The 13,475-nt window shown below is 36.1% G+C and overlaps 1 protein-coding gene across 1 annotated transcript in view; it reads left to right on the top strand.

Annotated features, from left to right (window-relative positions):
• LOC150086824 (F-box DNA helicase 1-like) overlaps positions 1–13,475 on the top strand; it is a 501,907-nt gene that overhangs the window by 346,044 nt on the left and 142,388 nt on the right. The gene's annotated exons all lie outside the window — the stretch shown is intronic.

Here is a 13,475-nt window from a genome sequence, read left to right as displayed (position 1 = left end):
TACTATGGTGCATTTAAAAATGGCAGTAAAATTTAATAAAACAAATTTTGTTACTAACATATGAGTTAATATCTCCTCATTTAAAATATCCCATGAAAGCTCCCATATAATGTCTTTCAGTAAATATGTATTAACTGAACCACCGGTAATGGTGTGGAAATCTATAACACGAAAGTTTGTAGGAAATTTTTTGTGGAAAAAATTTACCCCATTTACAATGATTTTATCTGTAATTTTAAAATTTTTCATATATCACCACTTCAGAACCTTATAATACAGCTGTTGCCTTCATTTAAACAACTAACTGAAGACTTTCAATATGAGTAACATAATAATCCTGAAGCATAACAACTTTAGATATGGTTTCAGAATGTATTTTTGTGCTGTAGAGAGTTCTAAAATAATTTTTTTCTATTTATCAATATGGTATTATAACTCTTAGCATTTACCCTAGTACAAAGGGTACTAGGAAAGTTTTGCAATATGACGCAACAATGAATCACAGGAAGCTGCTTGTTGCTGCATGTTGAGACATGTTCATACGTGCATAGTAGCCGCCACGCCAAGTCGATGGGCTCAGTTATTCATTAGTAGTGAGAGTGTAAAGTGCTTGCGATGGCATCGTGGTCACGAAATGAAATAAGGACAGTTTTGCGGTATAATTTCGTGCGTGGTTTAACCATAGACCAGTGCTTAGAAGAAATGACTCTTGCACTAGATGATGATTGTCCACATCGTACGCCGACCGGGCTAGCCGAGTGGGTAAAGTACCTGCCCGGCAACCCAAAGGTCGCGGGTTCGATTCCCGCCTCGGGCTTGGATCAAAGTACTGCAAAAACCTTGGGAGGTGCAATATGGCCACAGAAGCCGATGCGCCAACAACTACCAAATCAAAATCAAAAAAACCACATCGTACAACGATATTCAGGTGGTATAGAGAATTCCAGAGGGGAAATTTCACTCTGGAGGATTCTGAGAGGCCGGGAAGGCCACGAACGTCAGTTACAGAGGAAAACGTTACTGCTGTGAGGAAAATGCTTGACAAAAACAGGCGAGTGACCTACCAACAGGTAGAGGATACTTTGGGCCTAAATGCACCAGCAATTCGTTCGATTCTGCAAGATCATTTGCACGTGAAGAAACTTTGTTCTCTCTGGGTGCCGCATCAACTGATTGAAGAGCAGATGACACAACGTGTGACTTGGTGCTGGGAGATGTTAAAAAAGTTTGATAAGGGACAATCTCGGTATGTGAACAACATCGTGACAGGTGACAAGACTTGGCTGTACTATTACGATCTGCCGACCAAGGCTCAAAACAAAGTTTGGGTCTTTGATGATGACGACACACCCATAATTGTCAGAAAATCCCGATCTGTAAAGAAGAAAATGATAGCTGTATTTTTCAAATCGAGTGGAATTGTGGAACGTGTCGTTTTGGACACGCAGAAGACAGTCACAGCTAAGTGGTATACTGAACAATGCCTGCCTAAAGTCATTGGATCTATGAAGAACCTGCGGCCAAAGTCAAGAATGGACACCTGGTACCTCCATCACGATAATGCTCCAGCTCACCGCGCCAAAGCCTGCACCGAATATTTGACCACGACAGGACTGAAACTTCTCGAGCACCCTCCCTACAGTCCAGACCTTGCTCCCTGCACTGTTCCCGCATGTGAAAATGAAGCTAAAAGGGAGGCGGTTTTCCAGTGATGAGGACCTTCTACGGGCTTGGGACAACGAGTGTGCTTTACTCCCTAGTGAAACTTGGCAGAACTGGTTTAAAGATTGGTTTCGGAGGATGGAGAGGTGTATTGAATGTAGAGGAAATTACTTTGAAAAAATTAAATAAACAAAGCTGTATTGCAAAACTTTCCTAGTACCCTTTGTATATTGATAAATTTTTGATATAAAATTTTTGTCTTTTTTGTTGATTTAGTCTTTATCAGATATTATTCTTATTTTGACAATAATAAAAGAAAATAAAACTTATATATCTATATTCCCAAATATTATATTTATTTAGTTAAGAAATTAGTGAACAGTAATTTTCTTTTTAATGAAGTGAGGAAGATTGGTTTGGGATTTAAATTCAGAGTACTTGCTGTCAACATGTGGCCATTTCAAACAAAAAGTTTAAGAGGCTTATTCTGAACATTTGTTTGCTCTCATTTTAACCGTATCCCCGTCCGCTGGGGTACGTACCAGCCCCAACTGGGTTCAGCAAGTTAATTCTATAATTTTTACTCTAATTACAGAGCTGAAACTCGCTATAGTTGGAGCCAGAACTGTTTTCTTGAATTTTCCCACTTAAATTTTCAAAACCTTCTATTGAATTTCACGCAAATGACTAAAATGTGACATCAAGTATGCAATTTTTTAGGCCTTTTCAATTAATTTTTTTACCCCCGCCCTAACCAGCCTAGAGCTTATGAAACCCGACACTTGATTTGTTTCTTGGTGTAAAGTGCGCGAATTTCTTTTTACGGAGAGGAGCAGTTCTCATAAACAACTCCGCATGAATACGAGCGAAGCGTGGGAGGTATATATCACGTCACCAGTACAGCTACAATCGAGACGGTAAGGGAGAAGTGTAAATAAACAAAAGACGAACAGGAGCTACTGTTTTTGACATAAGAAGCAATAAAGCCATACAGTACCAATAACAGTTTATGGAAGGTGAACAGATCGTATATCCTATCTTCAGCGTATATTGCTCCTACGAACAGAAGATCAAGGAAATTCATCTGTTGGAAACGGGAAAAACTGGTGTAAAGCTGATAAAACTGCAATGCGCATTTGATTAAAAAAAAAAAGTTTGCTTTATTGTAATTGTTTTTAGTAAACAATATCAGAACAGCAGTTTCCTGGGTTTGATCTTCTAACCAAATTTCGAGAAAATATTTCTATTTATAGCTGCGTTATAAACTTCGAAACTGGTGCATCAAAAGAAAGAAAAAAAAATCATCCGCTATGAATTTCTTTCTTTCTTGAAATGTGTATTGTTCACATAACTGCAATATTTGTAACAATACAAAGCTAACAGATTACAACTAACGGCTGCTCAAAAAGTATCGTTAGAAGATATTTGCTTGTTACGCTTTGATGTCATCGCAAAGGGAGAAATTCTGTTTTAGCTCAGAAGACGAATAAATTCACTATCCACGGTCATAATGCTGTTCTGAACTGCAATAAACAGATAAACTCCGCTGACAAATAGACTTACTCCCCATCACTTTTATTGTTTTACTGTGGTTTTTGGTAGATGAGTCGGTGACTGCTAAATGCAGTGCAGTTTCTTGTATTCTCTCTCTCTCTCACTCTCTCTCCTCTCTCTCTATTTCGGGATCTCTGACCGTGTGGTCATCACGTAATATAAACAGAAAATTTGTTTGTCGGAATGCTGCCCATCAATTATCAACTCTTTTACCGACCTTCTAATGTATGTTGTGTTCAAATGATCCACTTTGCGAAATTCGAAAGTGCTACATCAATTAGGAGGAAAAAACGGTTTCCCCCAACATAATGAATTACTTTATAGGTATAATAATGATTTTACTGACTGGAAGAAAGTGTCCACAATAAAACAATTGTACAAGGCGAAAACATGCGGTCACTCAAAGGATAAGCAGTACAGCGATGTTTGAAATTTATAATGCAGTTCACTAGCTAATATTTCCAGAGGAATTATTCTGGATTTTTTATCAAATGAGGACCAGACCAAAATCGGACTAATTAGTAATTCCGCATCCTAGGATGAACTGACTAATTAGAACTCCAGCATCTGTGATGAAATGTCGTGCACGATATTGTTCGCTACAACAATAACGTAAAGCAACAAAGCAAAACATTGTAACAGAGCAATAATATGAAATATTGTTAGAAAGTAAAAATGCTAAATACTGTTCCCTAAAACAATAGTACAGCAAAGTGTTTTTCTTTTTTTTTTCGTTTCTACTGTGGCTTTCAGTTGAATTTTCTTGATTTTGTGTCAGTAGACAGAATATGTATTGTAATTTCTTCGATATGTATTGAAGAAATTTACAATATGTAAATTATTACAATATGTATTGAAATACATATTGAAGAAAGGAAATACGATAGTAAAATACACATTGGAAATAAAAAAATATTTCTGTGTTCAAACAATTTGGGAAAATTGTTTGAACACAGGAATATTTTTTTTGTAATTGTATTTTGTAATTTTGTAAAATCAAATGTGATTGTATTCAAACAATTTGGGAAAATTGTTTGAATACATTTACATTTGGGAAAATTACAACAAAAAGACTGATTTTACCCGAAGACATCAGATCAGTCCAAAGTAACTGTGTAGTCATTTGCATTCAAGTGATGTTTGAAATGTATAATCCAGCTTCCAATATATTTATGGCTAGTATATCCAATTGACGAAAAGGGGATTGAATGCCGTCCATTGTCCCTTCTAAGCTGAAATTATTCCCCTTTGGGAATATTGCAAATACTGATATCTGTCGAACAGAAGACAGTTTATGTTCCCCTACGGTAACGAATTACTTGCGGCAACATGAAGAGTAACTTCCTCTTTGATTTTACTGCAAGAAACTCAGAACAAAACATCTGTTCTAACTGCATACACGTATTGTTACTGTCCTGACATTATTTCTAGATGACAACTACTACCATGCAAAAAAGATTACTGTACTTTGGTTTGATATTACGGTAAGATTTTGATCTCCCCTACCGTAACAAATTACTGGCGGTAACATGAAGGGTAACTTCCTCTTTGATTCTACTCAACGGACTCTCAGAACAAAACACCTGTTCTAACTGCATAGGTTTATTGTTACTGTCCTGACATTGTTTCTAGATGACAATACTTTCATGCAATAAAGGATTACTGTACTATAGTTTGATCTTACCGTAAGGTTAGAATGAAACACTTCCCAATATTTCCAGAGGGATTATTGACTACTATTTGCTGAATTTACCGCAAAGAAGTTTTCACAATTATACATATGTAGAAGGCGAAAACACATACTCCACCCAAACAAATTATTTTCACTACAAGAAAGAGTTGGGGGGGGGGGGGGCTCAACGGATTTTCCACATTTCTTGCTTCTGCGCAACACGAGAACTTCAATTTAAGTAGTGACAACCACTGATATTTCACAATTTCACATTTAGATTTCAGACTTATTTTCATATTTAGATTCAGATTTACCTTAGAAAACGCATAGGAGTTATTTGGAAGAGAATTATGAAGAAAGGGCAGCTGATGAGCAGTCATCATCAGAAGATGATAGCTCCTTCTGTGAGGAATTGGACCATCGGAGTAGCACGGAGACAAGCGATGGCAGTGACAGCGACTGGGAGCAGCTGGAGGAGGATGTATATATCGGGAAGGATAAAAGCACGGTGTGGAGGAAAGTTGCCCCTCGTCTAAATATTCGTGCAGCTCGAGGTAACATTATTCATTTACCAGGTGTGAAGGCTGCAGGTAAGTCCGCCAAATCACCAATTGATTGTTTTTTATTATTTTTCGATAATGAAATGATAACTCATATAGTGAGACATACTAACGAATACATTGATAAAATATCTTCTAATTTTTCGTTGGCCAAGGATGCTAGAAGAACAGATAACGATGAAATGAGAGCTTTGATAGGTATTTTAATATTGTCACGAATGTCTGGGCTAGCAGGGATAAACGCGGAACATATGTGGCGTAAAGATGGACTTCGTCCGGAATTGCTGTCATCGGTTATGACCCATAAGAGGTTTTCATTCCTCCTTCGGGTTATGCGATTCGATAGCAAGAGTGATAGACACATTAGAAAAGAATCAGACTGACTTGCAGCGTTTCGTGAAATTTTTTTCATGTTTTTGGAGAGATGCCAGAGATTTTACTCACTTTCGGAGTATGTAACTGTAGATAAACAATTAGTGCCATTCAGGGGTAGATGCTCATTCCTTCAATACATCCCAAGTAAACCGGCAAAATATGGACTAAAAATATTTACATTAGCCGATGCTAAGATGTGTTTCACGTTCAATATGGAAGTTTATGTGGGGAGACAACCTCCTGGGCCATATGCCCTGTCAAATTCGCCCCTCGATGTGGTGATGCGGCTTGTTCGCCCAATTGAAGGAACCAACCGTAATTTGACCACAGACAATTGGTTCTCCAGTGTGCCTCTGGCTTCTAAATTATGAGAAAAAAACATTACTCTTGTTGGCACACTAAGAAAAAATAAACGTGAGCTACCAGCTGAATTGGTCAATGTGAAGGAATGCGAGCCGACTAGTAGTTTGTTCGCATTCCAAGATCAGACCACAGTTGTGTCCTATGTACCAAAAAAAAACAGAAATGTGATCCTAATATCGACTAAGCACCACGACGATACTATAGATCCTGACAGTGGCGACAAAAGAAAGCCGGAAATTATTACGTTTTATAATATGACCAAAGGTGGAGTTGATGTCTTGGATGAAATGTGTGGAACGTATACTACTTATCGGAAAACCAGAAGGTGGCCAATGGTACTTTTCCACAGGATTTTGAACATTGCTGGAATAAATGCCTTGGCTATTTTCCGTAGCAATAATCCAGAAGTGAGACTCCCTCGAAGCGAGTTTCTCGCAGAAATTGGAAAAAGTTTAGAGCAGCCACGGTAACTCTTCCAAAATATCTTCGTGCGAAAGCAGCGAAATATGCTTGTATTCCACCAGAAGAAATTCCTGGACCTTCCCAACAGTGTCCACCTAAGCCAGGTAGATGTTACAAGTGTCCCAGAAAGAAAGATCGTAAAAAAGAAATTCTGCGAAGCATGTTTAGAACGAGTTTGTGAGGAGCACTCGAAGACTGTCTGTGAATTATGTTTTGGGATGATACCTAAAGAAAATGTTCAAAGTAGTGATAGTGATGACTAAAAATACACACTTATCAAGTTGGCTTTTTTTATTTAGCTAAACTACTTTATATTAGCATACATAATTTATATGTATATTTATATACACAAACGTAGCAAAAATTATGTATGCTAATATAAAACAGTACAGCTAAATAAAATAGTCTACAAATGTGTGTGTGTCGCTACTACAACTTTTTCAGCAGGTCACTTCTTATGAGACATTCTTTCAGAAGTGGGGTGTTTCTTGCAAGTTAGTTTGAGCAACATAATGCAGAAGGCCTTAGTTTTATTCTATCTTCCTGGTGCACTTGTACATTATGACAAAGTAGATTTAGTTTATATTTAGAATTCAGTATCGCTTTTCATTATTCAAGCAGATAAGTTCAGATTTTTTTTTTAATTTTAATTAATTTAGAAATTAGCTTGATACAGCTTCTTCATATTCATTTAGGGATTACACTATTACAGATATATATTCATTTAGGAATAAGACTAATACAACTTTTTCATTCAGTTCGGTTTACTAATGGAAATTTGCACACTTTTTTATTCAGTTAGAAATTAAATTTACAATATTTATAACTTTTCTTATATTCCTTTAGGATTACACTAGCACGTTTAGAATTACATTAGCACATTTATTTAATTTTTATTTGTTTAGGATTACATTAGCACATTTATTTATTTTTTTATTAACGTAGAGATTAAGTTGACATCTTTTTTTATTCATTTAGGTTTAGGTTACCACATCTTCCTTATTTAGCTAGAGATTAGCTAAACATAGCTCATTATTTTTATTGCTAGAGATTAGATTGACACGTTAATTTTTTTTTTTTTTTTTTTTTTAATTCATTTAGGGATTATATTAGTATTAGCATAGCTTCTTAGTTAGGTGTGTAAACTTCAGAAGGATCAGAAATCTTCTTTTGGCTGGATGCAACTGTACTTCTGCAGCTTTTACATGAAGTAGTTTTGGCAGAGACCGAATGGCTACTCTTTTTTAGAGTTGTGGGATTTCACTACTGATGCCAATCTCTATGAGAAGCTCTTCGTGTGTATTATTCACTTCTGGATTTTTGTTCTGCGGGTTGTTTATGGTATTAATTCCTGAAATGTCAGGAATCCAAAAAAAAAAAAAATGCCATTGGTCATTTTCTGCTTTCCTGAGACATGAAGTAGATCACATTTCATCCTATGGGTCTATTCCACATTCGATCATATTGAAGCGTAATTTCTGGCTTTCTACTGTCACCACCGTTGCTATCTATAGAGCTGTCAAAGTGGGTTGTGTGGGAGCACATTTCTGATTTTTTTTGTGATATTCAGCTGGCAGTTCTCTTTTCTTTTTTTTTTCAGCGAGCCAACAAACAGTGTCTCTTCGTAAAATTTTAGTAGTCAAAGACAACGCTAGAACCAGTTGTTATAGGAGCATATTGTGATTAGTTTCTTCAATAAGGCAAACAAGCTGATTCATCACATCCGGACGTTCTTGAAAAGTTGTTTTTCAACATAAATCTCCATATTCTTTGTGTATAAAATCATATTTGCATAGCATAATGTAGTATGCAGTTCACATTTTGCTATTTTACTGGTACGTATTCTGGAAAAAAAGAACATTTATCGTTGAATGAAACTAGCTGTTTATCTTCAGGATATTACAGCACTATGTAATTTCTTCGGCATCTATCTAAAAACAAATACCAAAAAATCTGTAAATGCTGCTAATCAGTCTGTTTCTTTCTCTTTTGAGTCTGTTACTTCGGACCAACCATTATTATTCCACATCTTTTCCAAGTTTTAACTTGCTGCATGATACGTTCCTAAAAAGTTTGTTAGAAAGCTAATTTCATTGTTATATGTTCTTCTAACATCTGGGGTGAATCACTATCTGGGTTAACATTACATTATCGAAAGGACAATCCTATAGTGATTGGTGTTCTTGCTGCAGCCCTCGTACCTGGCAGATGACATATAATGTTCTGGGCTGTGTGGATATTTTGGAGGCCAGCAGTTTTTCTTCATTCGGTGACTTTATTCTTTCCGATATAGTCACGCTTTGTTTGTGCTGTTGTGATGTTCACTTGCTTGGCAGTCATCTTCATCAGTGGATGCTGAAGTTTCAATAAGGCATCCCTATTATAACCTTCAGCGCTGGAGTCTGGTTTCAGAGGTTACAGAATAAAACATTTAAAAAAAAATTGATTTCTATAAAAAGGAGCATACTACTAGCCCTGATGCGTGCCTACTGTACAGTTTTATCAGCTCTTCAAGTGCTGGCAGGATCTATTCCACTAGATCTTTACGTAGTTTACAGAGGGTTGTGTTACAGATTGAAAACAAGCAATTCCAACCGACTTCTTTGATATTAGAATCAACATGAATAATCATAACATCTAAGGTGAGAAGAAAAACAACAGGAACAAACTTTCTACCTTATGACAGACACAATGGGACATATCGCTGACCTCGCAAGTTACTAGAAAGTTTTCTCCAGAGGTTACCTACCTAACGGATAAAGGCAGAAGATAATGGTTCTCCCTATCGATGCAGAAGTCATATCTCACCACTGGACACTGTCGCTAAACAATAAACTGTGCAAATTCGGACTTTTTCATACTAACTTCTGTTCTTGTGGACAACATGAAGAGTGACAGCATGTGTTATTTGACTGTGACATTTATGAGGACTTGAGAAAAAAAATTGTGTTAGAGATTTTCATCCTGGATTGGAACATCATCTTGTGGAAAACAAAGAAATTCATTCCACCTTTCAGAACTTTGCTTCTCTTGTTTTCGAAAGATGCTGATCTATTGGACAAACACCAACTGCTGCCATCTGATTTGTTTTTACCTGGGCACTATTTGTGTTATACGCAGAATGTAAATATGTACTGATGAACCATATACCAGCTTAGTTTCAGTTCTACTATTATGTTTTATGCTGAATGTAAATATGAGTGTTAACATATTATTATAAAAATAAAGATATTTATTTGAACTTCATTTTGCTTTGCTGTGTTAAAAATATGACAAGCCAAAATTTACTTTTTTTTCATTTTTTTTGGTAGAAAATATCAATAAATTACAGCCATTAGAATGTCATAAACAAGAGACAAATTAAAAAAAAAAGTAGTATACCCTAATCAAGAATAAAAAAGAGAACGCAATCAGATTTTGGAAAGCATTATCTTTTCAGATAAAATTCAGTGAGAGGAAACAAACATTCTCTGGAACAAAACTTTCACATGCAACATTGCATATTGCAATTCAATAGCACAGCACAGGAATACACTGAACACAAACATTATTCATGATAACATTGTTTATTTATAAATTACTTGCATTTCATACACGTAATAATATAATATTGTTTACTAATAATTAATGATTACACTATTTTTTCTAAAATTGAAAAAGATTTGGATTTCATTTATTATAACATTGCCAAGTAGTTAGCTTTGGACCTTTGACAACCTCCTGGCCTGCTTCCCACAAAAAAAGAAAAAATACTTTTATTTTTCTCTCCCTCTAGGGTAAAAATGCAAAATATTGTTCCCTAAAACAATTGCAGTAAAGCAATGTGGATTTCTCAAATGCGCGCCAGACCAAAATCGGACTAATTAGTACTTCCGCATCCTAGGATGAACTGACTAATTAGAACTCCAACATCTGTGATGAAACATCATGCACACCGATATCGTTTGCTACAGCAATAATATAAAGAAACAAAGCAAAATATTGTAACAGAGCTATAATGCAAAATAATGTTAGAAAGTAAAAATGCAAAATATTGTTCTCTAAAACAATTGCAGTTTCGGCATCCTAGGATAAAGCTGACTTAGAGCTGCAATGCTGTTTTTTTTTTTTTTATTATTATTATTATTATTTATTTTCTTTATTTATTTTTTGTTTTTGTATGGGTGGCTCCTAGAACAAAAGTTCATCTCGGCCTCATTGCTCTGTTCAGTTTTTACGCATTGTCAGGGTAAGGCCAGTGTGTGTCGTGAAAAAAAAAAAAAATCATCCCGCTTAGGAATATCCCATGTTGGATGAAGACAGATGAAAAGGAAGGCAAGAGAGAGAGAAAAAATTTTTTCATTCCGCACGGGAGAAAGTGACAGGAAAGAAAAACTGTTTGTGAGCTTATGTGTGTGTTCTGTATTGTGATGTATTTGGGCATTCTGGCTACCTGGAAGCAGCGATCACCTGGACGACTGCCTCCAGGTACTCGTCCCTAGCAGGAGGGCAAGATCTCCCCTACTAACTGCACGCCCTCCTCCCTGGGGAACTAGTAGTAGTAGTAGTAGTAGTGGCATGTGATGCAAGAAAGCAAGTGTATGAGCTTATGCAGCATCAGCCAAAAAAAAAAGTTCCCAGGGAGGAAAGAAAAACTTGTATAAGATGAAGAGAGGGAAGGAGAAAAGAGGAGAAGCACTATCTCAGCCCAGGGAAGCCCCAATCCAGGATGGATTGCTAGAACAACACAAGAAAAAAAAAAATAATAATAATAAAATAAAATAAATAAATAATAATAAATAAAATAAATGAAAGTTAGCACTCTGGACCTTTGACAATCTCTTGGCCTTCTGCCCACCAAAAGGGTATTTTTTATTTCTCTCTCTCTCTCTCTCTCTCTCTCCAGGGTTGGACTAGAAAGGGTGGACTCCCTCCCCTAAGCAGTTTTTTCCCCTCAAGTGAAAGAAGGGAATTGGAAATTTCATGAAAATGAACCCTGTTTTTCCTTCATCCAGTGAACGGCTACTCTCTCAGCGCAAGAGAAGTGAAATTACATTTGCAGCTCAGAATGGAATTCAATCATTGAAACACATGACATTTTATGGTGAATTTTTCGGGCGTTGTGTGATAATGAAAATTCAATTTTTCTCTGGAAATTTTTTGATGATATCAAATGCATATCAAGGAAATATTGAAGTATTCAATAACAATTACTTACAATTTCCCAATCCCTCACAACGAGTAACGGATTGTTCTCACAATCTGTTACTAGCTGCGCATTTTTTTTTTTTTTTTTTTCCCGTTTGTACACCAGTGAGATGCATGTGAAGTTCCTTCGATATCAGTTTTCGAAGTTTATAACGCAGCTATGAATAGAAATATTTTCTTGAAATTTCGTAAGAAGATCAAATATACATCCATGAAACTGCTGTTCCGATTTAGTCCTCTAGAAACAATTACAATAAAGCAAACTTTTTTTTTTTTATGAAATGCGCATTATAGTGATCAGTTTTACGACAGTTTTTTTCTTTCCGTTTCCAGTATAGCTTCCAGTAGATGAATTTCCTTGATTTTTTTTTAGTAGATAATACATATTGAAGAAAGGAAATGCAATATTTTAGTTTTTCAAAACCAGTTCGTTGCAATTCTTTCGTACAACAATTACGAAAAGCAATAAAGCTACTGTTGTGAGTGAGCCATGCAAATTAGTGTTCGCAAGTAATGATGCTCAACTGTTTGTTTTCCACGAAAGTTGTTTACAGTTTCATTTTCTCCTTGGATCACCTTGATAATGTTAATGACGTAAGCTTGACCAGTCAATTATCTCTCTGCGTGCGTTGATTCGTTTTAGCCAGAGGCGCCGAGCTGACGCGCGAATTTTTGAATTAATGAAGTAACGCGTTTTATTTTCAAAGCTTGGATCTTGTTTTGCCGACATCAAAATTTAATAAATCGAAATGTGATCATACATTTTTGCTGTTTTAGAGTGAATTAATAGTTTTTGCTGAGCGCTAAAGGTAGGAAATCAAAGAATATACTTCTGTTTATGTATATTGAGAGTTTCAATTTGGAAAATTGAGTAGAAATTATGAAAATTATTAGTTTTCTTCAGGGGGAGCAACTTTCGAATTAGGGTTAAAAATTAGACAAAAACAGGGCGGACTTTGACCGGGTTAATAGTCCTCCAGTTGGTTAACGAAAAAAAGTGAAAACACAAGTGTGATTACTTTAAAAAATATATTATATAATATCGGTGTAGATACACCACATAAATTTACCCATAAATTTGAACTACGTATGTAGTGTAAAGGCATTGTTTTAATTGTATCTTGTATTGTGGGTGCCTTCACAATGAGATAGCTGGTATTGCATTACTTCAAATAAATAATGCTTCTCTAGTAGAGAAGACTACTGTTATTTATTTTCAGTGGATACCACCACCCAGACAATCGTTTCGAAGCTAGTGGGCTTCATCATCAGTGGGTGGGCAGGTACCCTGGTAATGCAACATGCCATCACGTGCAATAGCAGCTATCTCGTTGTGAAGGCACCCACAATATGAGATACAATTAAAACAATGCCTTTACACTACATACGTAGTTCAAATTTATGGGTAAACTATGGTGTATCTACACTATTATATAGTTAATTGCCTAAACCCATAAGAAATTATGCCTTGTGCATTTCATCTTCTAATACATTATCATTACTTACACCATGTGGCATCTCTCATATTGTGGAAATAACTTTCCAACTGTGATGCATGTTGCATTACCAGGGTACCTGCCCACCCACTGATGATGAAGCCCACTAGCTTTGAAACGATCGTCTTGGCAGTGGTATCCACT

The sequence above is a fragment of the Mastigoproctus giganteus genome, chromosome 4 (genome assembly GCF_048544385.1).
Source record: "Mastigoproctus giganteus isolate SK-2022 chromosome 4, ASM4854438v1, whole genome shotgun sequence".
Classification (NCBI taxonomy): domain Eukaryota; kingdom Metazoa; phylum Arthropoda; class Arachnida; order Uropygi; family Thelyphonidae; genus Mastigoproctus; species Mastigoproctus giganteus.
Note: the sequence above shows the minus strand (reverse complement) of the source record. Positions and strands in the feature narration are given on the sequence as shown.